Source organism: Mytilus californianus, unplaced genomic scaffold, assembly GCF_021869535.1.
Source record: "Mytilus californianus isolate M0D057914Y unplaced genomic scaffold, xbMytCali1.0.p SCAF_1, whole genome shotgun sequence".
In the NCBI taxonomy this organism is placed as follows: Eukaryota; Metazoa; Mollusca; class Bivalvia; order Mytilida; family Mytilidae; genus Mytilus; species Mytilus californianus.
Window position 1 is genome coordinate 30,589,996 of NW_026262581.1, and position 15,199 is coordinate 30,605,194.

Below are 15,199 nucleotides of genomic sequence, written 5' to 3' on the forward strand. Positions count from 1 at the left end.
GTATATGACTATAACTGAATGGTACCAGTGAAAATGTTTGATTCGAAACATTGATTTGTATTTGAAGTTGTAAGTCAGCTTTACGGAATGAAGCATTGCAAATTCAAACAGTAAAAGCATAATAATTGTCCGATTTACGGAAAGATGAATAAAATAATCAACATTACAAATTTCTACAATGCGCTTGTTTTGCTCCCGGAATCCGGAAAGAAAAAAGCCATTTTAATTATCAGTCATCTGAGTCAGTCATCAATAAAAGGGATTACCATTTGATTTGCTGGGGTGCAGGATTTTGAAAATGAATATCCTGGCCTGGTAAGAGATGAAAATAAATGATTTTGCCAAAGACAGGATGAAAACCTTCAGTCTGCAACACAAAAAGCAGGAATAAAAATCCTTCTCCCCCATCCTGGAACACCAAAAGGAAAACTTTGTTGACTTTATAAAAGATTTTGTACTGCATCATCCTAGAAATATGTGGAAAGATTTATTCTCAATTTGTTTTCTATTAACATTTACTGCAGATTTTGAAATTTATAAGGGAAAAGAAAGCATGTGATGTAGCACATTTTCAATTCCACATTGAAAGAGTCATTCTTTTAAGACAAAAACAAAAAATATTTGCCCGCATTTACTAACTTGAAGAAGAGACAAACAAACAAAAGTCTTTATAATTGATGGTACATATTGTTTGCCTCTAGACGATTAGCGAGTCAATTGATATGAAACTCCTTAAGACAAGGGAAAGTATAATGTTTTATTCCATTACCTATTCTTTTTAACTTCCTGAAAACACACGAGTATGAGATGTATCGAAGGAGATGGGAGATATTTCAATGGGGTATCAATCTAACAACACAATAAAACGAAAGAAAACATAGAAAACATCCCAAACTACAGATTGGAAAATAAAAGTTACAAGGAGGCAAATATCCCTACCATTTTACTTATTTCCATTCAATCAAAATGTAATGCCGCGCTGAATGTTGTTAAGGATTTTTTAAATGTTGTTGTTAAGGTTTCTTTATAGAAATCGCAAATTTTCATGTTTTGAAAAGATTTACTTCCGACTAAATTGCGGTTTGGGGCTTCCGACGTTTATTTAAGTAAAGATTGAGTTGAAAGGCTTTTTTTAAATGACCCTGGTCTGAAACAAATTCAGAGAAAGTTGACCATAAACGTCTTTCAGCTAATATTAACTTGCTGTAAAACAGTAGTTCGGTCTCATTTATTATATCAATTAATTTTATATTTTGTAAAAGCCAAAATAAAAATTAAGAAATGCATAAATTTAAGACAATAAGACATATCTGATTTATTCCATAGGTCCTTGGGGACAGGGCACAATTTTTTAGCCCTCCTCCTTTTTTCTAAAAACCGTAATTTTTTTGTATATCTTATTGTATTATCAATATAGATCAATATATATTATCAGTGACCGCTGTGGATAGTAAACTAGGAATTGATAGAACATAGTAAATACATGTCATTTCTACTATATTTGTGTTATCGTAGCACAGAATAAACGCGAAAGTTATTGAAAATAAAAGAAAAACCAAAAAAGAAAAAAAGAAACCGGATATTAGGAAAAAAAAGGGGGGGGGGGGGGGGGTAAAAAATGTCCTGTTCCCAAGTACCTATGGTTTCAACGGGTCGAATGAAGATTATTTTTAATTTGTGGCTTATACCTGCAAACGTTTTCTTTTTAAATGCAAAAGAAGTAAATTAAAAACATGTGGGAATGTCAATTCTTCTAGTAAGAGATAAAAAGATAATAAGTAGATACCGTGGGAGCAATCAAAACTTATTAGAAATTTACTGGCAGTTTTGTTGACCTATATAGCAAACATTTATTTTAAGGAATTATGTCTTTTAAACTGTCACAGACATTTATAACTTAGTTTGAATTATGAGACAAACACATTTTCTCAAATCATTTTTCAAAATCTCTTTTATGCATATCAAGCGGCCAAAAAAGTGCTTTTCCCCCCTTTAATTGCGATTTCTCTTTCGTGATCCGTTCCAAATAATTTTGTTTAAAATTATTTGTTATTGCTTTGAACATTCTGTTTTAATGATGTAAAATATTTGTTCTCGCCCTAAATGTGCATGAAATAATTTAGCATAGGCGTTTTAAATACGACTATAATAAACCTATTTTAATGTACGACAGTGTAATTATACAGGTATATTCAAAACTAGCTCTGCATCATTCCAGAAAGAAAATGAATATTCACTACAGGACATTTATATCAATGATTTTTATACGCCCGTTTACGGGACGTATTATGGTATACCGTTGTCCGTCTGTCCGTCCGTCCGTCGGACAATAACTCAAAAACGCTTTAACCAATTTGCACGAAACTTTGGTGAGTTGTTTATATCTATTGACGTGAGCTCCCTTTTGATTTTTATAAATTTTGGATTTCACGTTTCCGAGTTATGGGGTTTTATTAATTAAAAAGGGGTATTTTCCAGTTTTCGGACAATAACTCAAAAACAATTTGAGCAGTTTTCATGAAACTTTGGTGAATTGTTCACATCTATTGACGTGACCTCCCTTTCGATTTTTATAAATTTTAGATTCTACGTTTCCGAGATATGGGGTTTTATTAATTAAAAAAGGGGTATTTTCCAGTTTTCGGACAATAACTCAAAAACACTTTGAGCAGTTTTCATGAAACTTTGGTGAATTGTTCACATCCATTGACGTGATCTCCCTTTCGATTTTTATAAATTTTAGATCCTACGTTTCCGAGATATGGGGTTTTATTCATTAAAAAAGAGGGATTTTTTCCAGATTACGGACAATAACTCAAAAGTGCTTTGAGCAGTTTTCATAAAACTTTGGTGACTGGTTTATATCTATTAAAATAACCTACCTTTAGTTTTTTTTTATAAATTTCTGATATGACATTGGGGAGTTATGGAACTTTATTCTTTGAAAAAAGCAACGGGCGTATCATGCGCTCATGACGCAGCTCTTTATCTTTATTTAAATCTAATTCTACATATATGAAGTATATTTTATGTGTAAATAAAAAGTCCTCTTACTTAGGTGTGCTAGGAGAACATGGTATATTTCCCAGGGGCGTAGCTGGACTTAATTTGAAGTGCAATCATAACTATCGCCAGCGGAGCGAGGCGAAAATTTTTTTTGGACCATTTTATGCAGAAAATGATAACTTTTTTCGGGCATTTTCCAGGTATGCCATCATATAAAATTCCTTCACGCCCAAACTCCTATTTTGTGAATACTTGTGGACTTTATAGTGATTCTGCAAGGGAGGAGACTATGGACCGCTCAAAGTCCCCAGCTGGTCCAAGGTAGCACCCTAGTCGGGGATCCATGCAGGGTAGCATCGTAGACGGTGGTCCAGGGAAGCGAATCCCCATGAAGCTCCGGGCATATGAGTAATTACAGTGACTGCATTGAACATGAAAAATACCCTATCTGTTTCTTACTACTAGTATATCATATTTGCATGAAACGATAGTAAAAGTCAGGGAGTTCCGTAATTTGCTGCTTATATTATTAACATGGTTATTTTCAAATATAAAATAAATTTTATAAAACGGGATGATCAGGAAGAGTAGACAACCGAAGCGTTAAAAGCCAATGGACAATTGACAAACCCGGGAACAGATAAGACACAAAAGGAGAAACAAAAGCATTCAACATTGAAAACTAAATACAGATGAAAAACACGGACCCAGAAAATAATGTGGCGACCTCCGGTGCTCCGGAAGGGTAAGCAGTTCCTGCTTCTTGCAAGACACCCCGTAGTGTTTCTCACGAAGGTCATTCTCAAATCAAAGGAGAGGTTTCTACGACAACAGTAGAAGGTCATTTGGGACACAGATACCCCAGGTGACCGTCTTTTGGACGAACGGACAATGGGAATACGAAATCTAACGGCCACTTTTAAGTCTTGACTTATAAGTAAGGGATATAAATCTAAGATGTTTTCAAGGTAATTGTATTGAGCCTGTATCATTAAATGTTAATACTGAATAAAGTATAGTTAATATCGAAAGTCCATATATTTATTTTTTTGCCAAGGCAAATTATCGCAGAACTCTCTCGGTGTTGATATCCATTTCTTTGTGAACATGTATGAGCGCCAACGAAGATAGTCTGTCCTGTATCATGGTTGAACGGAGATACGTTTTCGGTCGCCGTAATGCACTAAATGACCGTTCAGTAGTTGATGTGGTTACTGGCATTGTAACTAGAATTGAGAAGATTGCGAATATTGAAGGATATAGTTCCTTATTAGTCACTGCTAGAGACGACATTAGAGATTTTGGCTTTAAACACCGCCCGACACGATAATCTGTAAAGACTAAAGACTATCCGTAATTCAATTTCAGAATATTTTTTTTGTGAAAAAAATGTGCAAGCAAATGATTTTTTGCGTAAAGGCAGCTACGCGCCTGTTTCCGTTATATTTTTCAGTTGTATTAATATGATATATTATCAATGGTGAATTGGTTTAGAATAAAAAATATGGAACATGGTAAACTGTATAATACCTATATGTGTAACAAATAAAAAACATGTTTTCAGATGATATTGAATTCGTCCATACATTATATTTTTTAAAAGCTGAGTATTCAAAATTCAGATGTAAAGCTTAACTTTTCTATCAAGTCAGTTATACAAAATCTTAGTAAGAGTTTTATAAGATTTTGGAACACAAAAGGAGCAGATATATAAGATAATTATTTCAAAGTAAAAACTTGTTTTTCCAAAGAAATTGATCTGTCTTTAAATAATTTTCAATTGAAAAGTGCCATATGTGAAACGAGAATCAGCGTCCGTGATCTCAGTCTGATATCCAGTTGAAATTCAACAGAGAACTGGAACTCTTTATTAGAGAAGGTAAAAATGACCAAGTTGGTATTTTTGAATTGTTTACATCTGTTTCTATGGCCTCTAAAAGTTTAATACAGTACTGGTGTATTATTTAAGATTTTTGTGCATCTTATACACGTGTTTATATTTAAATTACGGTATGGAACTAAGAGATATTTTTTAACTTTTAAATTTACGACAAATTTTCACAAAGCAGTCGATTATGGTAGGTGTAAACAAATTTGAATCTTTTTTTATGCATATTAAAGCATAAAATCCACAGAATGACGAAAGATTGATCTTTTTAAAGTATTACTTTGCATTTGTAGAATTTGGTTGAAAATGAACAACATTTCATTATATAGTTGTCCATCATACAATGATGACCGAAAGATATTTTTCAAAGAGATAAACAATATTTGCCACTACTTTTCAGATCTCTCAAAATGAGGCAAAATTTGTTTGTTATTTACTAATGAAAATTTGTCTGTCCTTAAATGTTGAGGGAATTATATTATTAAATGTCTAGATGTTAGTCGAAATGGATATAATAAGAAACTTACTAACGATGATTACATTGTAACTGATTTTATGGTTCTGATCCTGCCTCGAATAAAATGTACATGATTTGCATGAGATAAAGAAATATATGTCGGTTTATGATTTTATGAACATTTATATGTCATTTCAATGTAAAAATGTTTTAAGAAATCATTGTATAATATTTTGTATGTGAATGTCATGCTGCCCATCAATGGTCCAATTCACATTCTTTTTCTTATGATTCTTCAAATTTAACAAAAAAGGTGAATATGCTAAACATTTCTTGAATAGCTAAGTTTAACTATAAAACAAGGGTACAAAGGCTTTCTTAAAGAAAATCCTTTGTTTTATCCAAATCCTCAGAAATGTACTGCTATTGAATTATTGTCTTCCCGTTCTATACTTCGCCATTGACGTGTGTAGTGACCTTAACCATGACACCTCTCGATAGAAATTCGACAATTCCACAGTACAAGAGCGAAGTGAAAATCCGTGATGGAAGAACAAATTTTAAAGAATGTGAACGGATAATTTATGGATCTTTACTTAACGCCCAGTGGCAAATATTTCATACATGTAAAATATCAAATCATTTAATAACTGGAATATGGAAAAGTTGAATTAAAAAATGGAAACGCAAGAAAATATAAAGTAAATACATTTAAAACATCGCTCAATCATATCCCTTTTTAAAGACATGCTCCATGATTATATTTATATTTGTTGTTGTTGATCAAGGTCACGATCAGTAAACTTCCGGTTACTAAAACCCAAAGTTAATTAGTAGCCAAAGTTTTCGATCAACAATCAACGAATAAATAAATTATTGTCGATTATACGTTATGGATTCGTAATAAATGATAAAAAATAAAACGTGAATGAAGACTTGGTTTAGTATACATGCATTGGTTCAATATTTCCCTAAACATTATAATCACAAGAAACTCGTTTCATAAGACTTTAAGCAAACAGCAAACAATCGAGCATTTTACATAAATGCATTATAAAAAGTAGACCTGTTAAACCTTGATGTTAAAAAAGTCATATGAAACTTCACTTAAAAAAAATTGAATATGTTTCAATACTTGTACTATAATACAAGTGTACGTGATCTTTCTTGTAAAAAATCCTTTATATTATCAAAATCTTCATACATTTACTGCTTTTGAATTATTGTCTTCCCGTACACTAATTTGCCAATATTTTCCCGTATGCAGTGACCTTAACTACGAGACCTCTCGTTAGAACTTCAGCCACTGCACAGCGTAGGTGCGAGGAGTAACCCGTGATGAAAGAATGTAAACAAACGTGCACTGGTAAGTAACAGTATAATAAATGATTCTTAAAGAACAAATTGAATTCACCAAATCATTTAACAACTATTAAGGAAAGGTTTAATAAACAAATGGGAACGCATGGACAATATAATTTTTGTTTTATCACGGCCCTATATATCAATTCACTTATTTTTCACATGCTTAACATGCTCTGTGTTGAATGTCATGTCCCAATGCGGTAAAATTCGGCTACAAACTCGAAAGTTAATTAGCTTGCGATCAACAAGCAAAAAGTACTGAATGAAGTATAATTTGTTAATTAAATACGTTATAGATTCGTAATGCATGTAAAAAAAAACGTGCATACAGGACTTAGTTTAGTATATGTGCATGCTTTGGTTCAATAAATTCGATAACATTATAATTACACCAAACTCGCTTCATATGACTTTAATGATGCATCATTAAAATCTTAAGCATTTCATACTGTATATAAATTATGTATATATCATATTGCTTTTTAAGTATTTTAATATCACATATATAGGTATTGCAGAGCATAGTTACCACAATTTACGTAATGTTGATCATGTTAGAAAAAGCTTTTTATTCTAAGAGGCACATTAGTAAAATTAAGTTTGCTTGTTTCTGAATCCTATTCATTAATTTACATGTTCATGTATTATATTGTGTGATGCTAAATCAAATTAATATAAATAAGAAGATGTGGTATGAGAGCAAAAACTGTTTTTACTAACATACTGGCATTAGTCTCTGATGCATGATTTTTTATTATTAATTGCTTTGGCTTTTAACTAGCTGTCAGTAACTGCGAGTACTCTCAAATCGTACTTTCTTTTTAATTTGACCTGTTGATACTATTTGTAATGCCTGTTTGTTATTTAATGTTAACATGGATCTTGTCTATATACCAGCTTTGATTATTTGGTATTTAATTACTACAAATTTTCACTTCTTCGTACTATGAACATCACAATTATTTCATTTTTCCTTAGATGCTGTTCTTGGACCTGTACAGGAAGTTTTATCTAGCACTAATTGTATATTTGTATTGTTGATATTCACCCCATATGTACCAAGTGTTAGATTAGTTTTATTGATATTAAAGAAATTTCTTGGTATTCCTAAACGGAAGATGTTATACACACAGAAGAAGAAGTATACTTAACAACAAAATTATTTCATTTTTCCTTAGATGCTGTTCTTGGACCGGTACAGGAAGTTTTATCTAGCACTAATTGTATATTTGTATTGTTGATATTCACCCCATATGTACCAAGTGTTAGATTAGTTTTATTGATATTAAAGAAATTTCTTGGTATTCCTAAACGGAAGATTTTATACACACAGAAGAAGAAGTATACTTAACAACAAAATTATTTACCTGTGTATAATATGACGCAGGTTTCTTCAAAAGTGATGATTTTCTATAAATTGTTTGAAATTTTACAGTGATATCATACGTTAACTTTGTTTAAACCTGTTTATTTACTTTTGACTTTAAATTTATCCCTTGTATTTTTTTATTAACTGTGTATTTGCATTCAGGTGTCACAGGTCTCATTGGCACTCATACCACATCTTCCTATATCTATGGCATGTCTAATTATATAATTGTAATTACTAGTACTTCGTGATGTAGAAAGATGTCCCGGCATTATTGGGTTTGCATTAAATTCGACCTTGTACAAAAAAGTATCATGTGAATTATTGATGCTGTACTGTTTTTGGTATAGCTGCGTACTACGACGTCGACGTATATATAAGTCTTATTGGACAATACATTTAAAAAAATTAAACATCAAATTCCTTGTTCTTTGAATTCACCGTGAATATCATGTCCAGTGAACAGCGAAACCCGGGTCAAAACACTAATTTGCCATGCATTTCAAGGTATTGGGAAACATACGTTTGCGCCAAAAAAATCGTCATCTTGCGCCACAACTCGTTTGCGCCACTAGTTTTCAAAATACCTAGTATCATTTGCGCCAAAAAATTAAGCATATGATTATGCCAATTTAAAAAAAAAAAGCAAAAGTTTCCTCCTCCTTTATTCGATTTTAGGACTGACATTTTACACTGTTGGAGTTAAGTCATTTAAAAGCACATTTGAAACATCAAAATATTGACAGTCAGACAACATAATTATATATTAAAGGCTGAAATTTGTAACTCAAGACACAAACATAATCTCTACAGCTGAATTCTTCTCTCGTATAATTCTGATACTTTTTAACGGCGATTTCCTTTTCTGATATATGCCTAGTTGGATTAATACTATTGCACAATTGTAAAATTCATGAGTACAAGGGAAAAGTCTGTGTATTTTCTATGAAATTGTCATATGTTTAGCATTGATACAACAAAAGGATAAATCCTTAACACATTTACATCTTATTAAGACGTGTATAGTTAGTTTAAATCAAGTTGCTGTGACCCTCGTGTGATGTGACCGGACGTATGCACATACTGGAAAACATTATGCCTCCTTCTGTACATGTCGTAGGTAACTAAACTCTGTGACTAGGATGTACAAGGAAAATCTTGATTAAACTTGACAAGATTTGATTAAATGCGTCTTCTTTTGTAATTTTATTGATTTGTAAAAGCATTAATTGTCCATGCTAAAATTACTAAAATGAAGTGCTTCTGTCAATGCTTTTTATACCACAATAGAATATTTAATATTATAATCTAGAGAACAGATTCTTGGCGGGAATTTATGAGATATTAACATGCGGGTAATCATTTTCTCTGAATGATTATCTTCGTTATTTTTTTCAAATTGTTAAATATAAACCCATTGGTGGCCTTCGGCTGTTTTCTGCTCTTTGGTCTGGTTGTTGTCTCTTTGATACATTCCCAATTTCCATTCTCAATTTTATTGATATTTAATTTCTACGATGACTTCGTATTTTTTTATTGAAAGAAAGACAACTCTGTCAGAATTACTAACATTTTTATCTTCGGATTTTAGAATTAAGCTCTAGGAGGGTGACTAGCATTTTTTTTTAAATGCAGGGGCGGATTCAGGCGGGGGCATGGCAGGCGTGCGCCCCTCCTAAAATTTGCAAAGCATGGGTTGTCCTCAGCTTAATAAAGAATATTTCGATAATTTTACCTCAAAAATATTTTCGCCTCGCTCTGTTCGGCGAAAATTTAAGTTTGCGCCCCCCTAAACTAAAATCCTGGATCCGCACCTGAAATGTAACTTTCCAAAAGTTTGATAATATTTTTCCTTCGAACTTGCATACCTAAGCAAAAAGTTGCACATCAGGGGCAATGTTACAAATTTGTTAACAAGTACATGTAAAAGATAATGCAGTGAATCTAATATTTAAGCTAGTGGTCAGGTGTTCTATTCATTATTATAAACAACATATTTTAAGTATGAAAAGATATCATTTTGGTCAAGGATCTTTTATTTGTATTTGAGTGAATGGCACTGCTAAGGACACTATTGAATGGCTATTGTGGTCATAGAATGTACCGTCCTTGTTTAGGTTGATTGTGAAATACATATTTTCTATGGAGACCTTATGAGCAACTTTTTATGCAATAAGATAAAATTCTGGGAAAACAAATCCAGAGTTCGTATAACAAAGAGAAACAAATGGGATATAAATGCAGCAACCAAATATATTATGAAATTTTGATTTTTATCATTTATTGTTGAAGCTTTAAAGAACTTAAACGCACTTTAAGCACTGTTTAGAGTCCAGAACATTTCCTTGTATAGTCGATGTAAAAGAGGTAGGGCCAATTTCCCCTGAAATTTTTTCACAGAATGGCCAATTTCAAAAAGTGCTGAAAGAATAAAATTTACGATAAAAACATGAAATAAAAATGTTTTTTTGTCAATATCTCGATTTTTATGTATTATGTTATGACTGGAAAATATTTAATTTAACCTCCAAAAAAGGATGAAAGTCAAATATGCGGAATTTACCGTGTTTTTAGGTTGGAAAAACAGGGAATCCCCCTAGAAGGACACTTCAAACCAAAACAAAGTTATGTTTTTTGTTGTTGTTGTAATCTATACAACTTTTCCCCTCAAAAATGAAATTGGTTTAGTGTGTCCAAAAATGAAATTGGTTTAGTGTGTCCTTAATACCTAAAAAAACAACTTTTTTAATAAAAAGTGGAACATCACTAAATTTTACCTATATAGCTGCTTGATATCGATTCAAGAGTCGCCGTGGCTCCATCGGTAGCGCTTAAAACTGTAAATAATGGATTGTTTTTAAGATGGGGTTCAAATCTCACTCTAATTTTTCTGATTTTTTATGTTGAAATATTAAAATGTTATGTTTCTATCACATTTTTTCGGATGTTTGTTTAATTCAAAGAATCACACTGAAGTAGGTGCTTGTACATAACCAATAACACGAGAATGGATTATATAGCAATGAAGCCCAAATGTTGTGTGTGTTATACACATAACGAAAAAAGGCCATAGCATAAAAATTTCAAAACAACAATTTTTTTTTTCTTCTAAATCTTGAACAAGAATGTTTTAGAAAATGGTATGATATGTAACAAATGCAGACAGTAATTTTATCGCCAATCCACCAACTGTGTAGATACTAGTACTGGCATTGTTACATTGTCCCTACACCGGAACCTAAGTCATAAGAAAATGTAAAAAAACACCACAGAAAAAATCAATTACACTACCAATTGTGACTATAGGTAAAACATCAAGAAAGTGTTGAATCTGTTTCACAACATAGGGTCGATCCATTTGGTACAATGCCATGCAGAAAAGACCAGATTGCATGTGTTTGTTACGCAAGCCGTTCTAGTACCAACTGGTGTAAGCTGTTGTCTGGTTCATTTTGACGGTAAACCTTAAAAGCTGGAACAGTGTATAGATATAGATACATCCAGACTGAGCAAAACAACATCCCAGTTAAATGCGTCCTATATTTTTTGGCGTCTTGGCATTAAAACAGAGACCGATCTTGAATCAGATTAGCTGATTTATATCAGATAATTAGATTATTAAATGTTTCTTGTATTTATATTTAACCCCCTTTTTTAGGCGCCACTTAGGGGCATTCAGTTTTTCGGTCCCTTCGTTCGTCCGTCTGTCCCGTTTCAGGTTAAAGTTTTTGGTCAAGGTAGTTTTCCATGAAGTGGAAGTCCAACCAACTTGAAACTTAGTACACATGATCCCTATGATATGATCTTTCTCATTTTAATGCTAAATTACAGTTTTTATACCAATTTCATGGTTCACTGAACATAGAAAATGATAGTACGAGTGGGGCATCCGTGTACTATGGACACATTCTTGTTTAATATTTTGTTAGTTTAAAGTTAAACAAAGCTGTGAAATACATATACGCTACAAATCACCTACCAACATTAACACGCTAACTGAAGCACCATGTTTTTTTTAAATACAAAACTAATTTTGAATATCTATTAGTTGATAATTCATATTTTAATGCTCCTCAGGGGCATTAACAAACAAAATCAATAATGGTTTTGATAAACAAAAAAAAATCAATTGTCTTGGCCTTGATTATTGTAGGAATACCTGTTCAAGGTATGAAAATAGATGATGTGACGTGTTTTCATATACTATAATTAGTATCTATCGGGCTATTTGAATTGAATGAATGAATGAATACTTTATTTGCAAGAAGCATATACATGCTATGGCAAACGAAAAAATATATACAATATATGACAAACAAAAGACAGCAGAGAACAGTAGTTACAAAGTATACAATAATATTATGACAATATATGTGATCTAATTTTCCAAGCTGCGTTTAAATAATTGCATAGTTTTACTGTCAGAGATTTACAATGAGCTTGTAATAAATTGTCTAACTTGTACCGATTTGGCCAAGAATAATAAAATTTAGGTAAAAATTCTAGTCGCACAGATCTATATGCTGGACATGATAAAACAAAATGATATTCGTCCTCTAAAACATTCATATTGCAACATATACAAATTCTATTTTCTCTTTGAATATTTAGATAACGACCAACTTCAACATTTAATTTTAAATTTAAATTTTCTCAAAATATGCAATGGCAAATGCCCAAGTTCACCATATAAAAAATTTGTAGGGACTTTCTTGCCAAGTTTTAAAACAAATCTACAAAATCTATTATGTATAAGCTCTATATCACCAGCACGATGAAAACCCCATATTTCAGCCCCATAACTTAAAACGGATCCAACCATACTATCGAATAGAAAAATCTGTTGTTCAGTAGTCAGATACAATTGTTTCAAAGAATTTATAAGTGAAGACAACGCTCTTGAACCTTGCTGAGATAAACGCTTTTGAGTTTGCAAAAATTTTCCATTATAGTGGAGCAACACACCGAGGTATACATAGGAGTTCACAATTTCTAATTCTCTGTCATTGTAATAAAAACGATTTACCACAGGCCTCCATCCATTTCGAAAAACAATAACCTTTGTCTTTTCCGTGTTCACTTCTATGTTCCATTTATTACAATATAATAGTAATTTATCAAGTAAATGCTGCAACACATTCGGTGATTTTCCAAAAAGTACAGTATCATCAGCAAATAAGATCAAATATATTAAAAATCCACTTAGAGACACAATGTTATTATCTGATTCAACGGAAATATCTTGAATAATGTCGTTGATAAAAAACAAAAACAGCAAAGGAGATAGAGGTTCCCCTTGTTTTACACCAAGAAAATTATCAAACGCATCTGACAGCACTCCTCCGGATCGTACACGAAGACGCACTGATGAATATAAAGTTTTAACAATAGATACAAATTTATTACTTATGCCATTATTTAGCAGTTTGTATATTAAAATTCTTCTGTGTAGCTTATCAAAAGCCTTACGAAAGTCCACGAAGGCACAAAACAGCTGAAGTTTGTGTACTAATACATGTGTTATAATTCCATGCAATGTGAAAATGGCATCTACAGTTGAACGACCAGGACGAAATCCAAACTGATTGTCTATTAATTTCTGTTCGTCCTCCGACCATGAAAGCAATCGTTCCGTTAGTATGCTAGTAAAAATCTTAGAAAGAATGCTTACTAATACTATTGGCCTGAAATTGTTTGGGTCCGACAAGTCACCGCTTTTGGGTACAGGGATAACTATACATTCGGTCCAATTATCTGGATATATTCCATTGTCATACATAGAGTTGAAAAGAATTTTAAAAATAGGCGCAAAGAAAAGAGGATTTGCAGCTATCATTTCACCAATTATATCGTCACTTCCCGAACTTTTGCCTGTTTTAAGTTTCTGTATAGCTTTTTTAATTTCATCTTCTGTAATTTCGGAATCAAGAATATCAATACTTATGTCACCAAAGTCGGTATTGTTTAATAAATGTAAAACTTCATCACAAAGTTCTGGAGGGTCCGATCCCAAAATCTTTTCAAAATAGTTCAACATTTCATCATTTTCAACTAAACATTTTGATCTGTTTTTCGGTTTTACAGCGGATTAAAACTTTCTAGGTTCCCTTTTTGCAATATTACAAAGTTCAAGGCCTTTTCTTTTTTTGTAGTTAAACTGTGCATTACGTTTAGCCTTATTAAATTTGTTTCTAGTCGTAACATAGGAATGTCTATTTGTGTCTGTCGGATGACGCATATAAAAATTTCTCGCAGTGTGAAATTCTATTCGAGCGTTTGAACATTTCTCGTTAAACCATTCGTTATTTGGTCGTTTAACATATATATCGTCTCGAATTAAAATGGTGTGTCCAAAAACTTTAAATGCACTTTCGTAGATAGTTCGGGTTATCTCCTTCACTGCGTTATTAATATCAATTTCGGAAGTTACATTATTCACCAAGCTCAATAGGTTGTCACAGTGAGACTGTAAAATTTGAATATACTCATCGCATCTATTGTTGTCCCATTTGATGAATTTATGAATTTGGGGGAGATTTTGTTGACGAATGACAGATAAGTCTAGTTCGAAGTAAATAGGCATGTGATCAGAAAACTCGTTCATAGGTAGCACTATAAAGTCATTTATTAATCTACATTCGCTCTGGGGCACGAGTAGATAGTGACTGTCATTTACACTTCTTCCTTTGGCCGTACAGAACGTAAAATTACCATCTTTGTCATTACAAAGTCTGCCATTGGCTACAACTAAACCCGTGTTAAAACACATTTGTACCAGTTTACGGCCAAACGCATTAACGATTTTGTCCATTGATTGTCTATCATAAATGATAGGGTTAACAACGTGCTCAACACTTTCAACATATTTATCTAGATCATCATTGAGTAAAAAATCACTTAATTCACCTATGCGGCTATTTAAATCTCCACATACCATAACAATACCTTTATCACTATAGTTATTTACAATACTTTCAATAATGTCGTGAAAATCTATATCACATAATTGGTAATAATTAGATCTTTCATGTGGTACATAAGAAAAACAAATAAAAATATCTTTATCAGTAGCAAAGAAATTATGATCAAGTTTTAACAGAATAATACCATCATT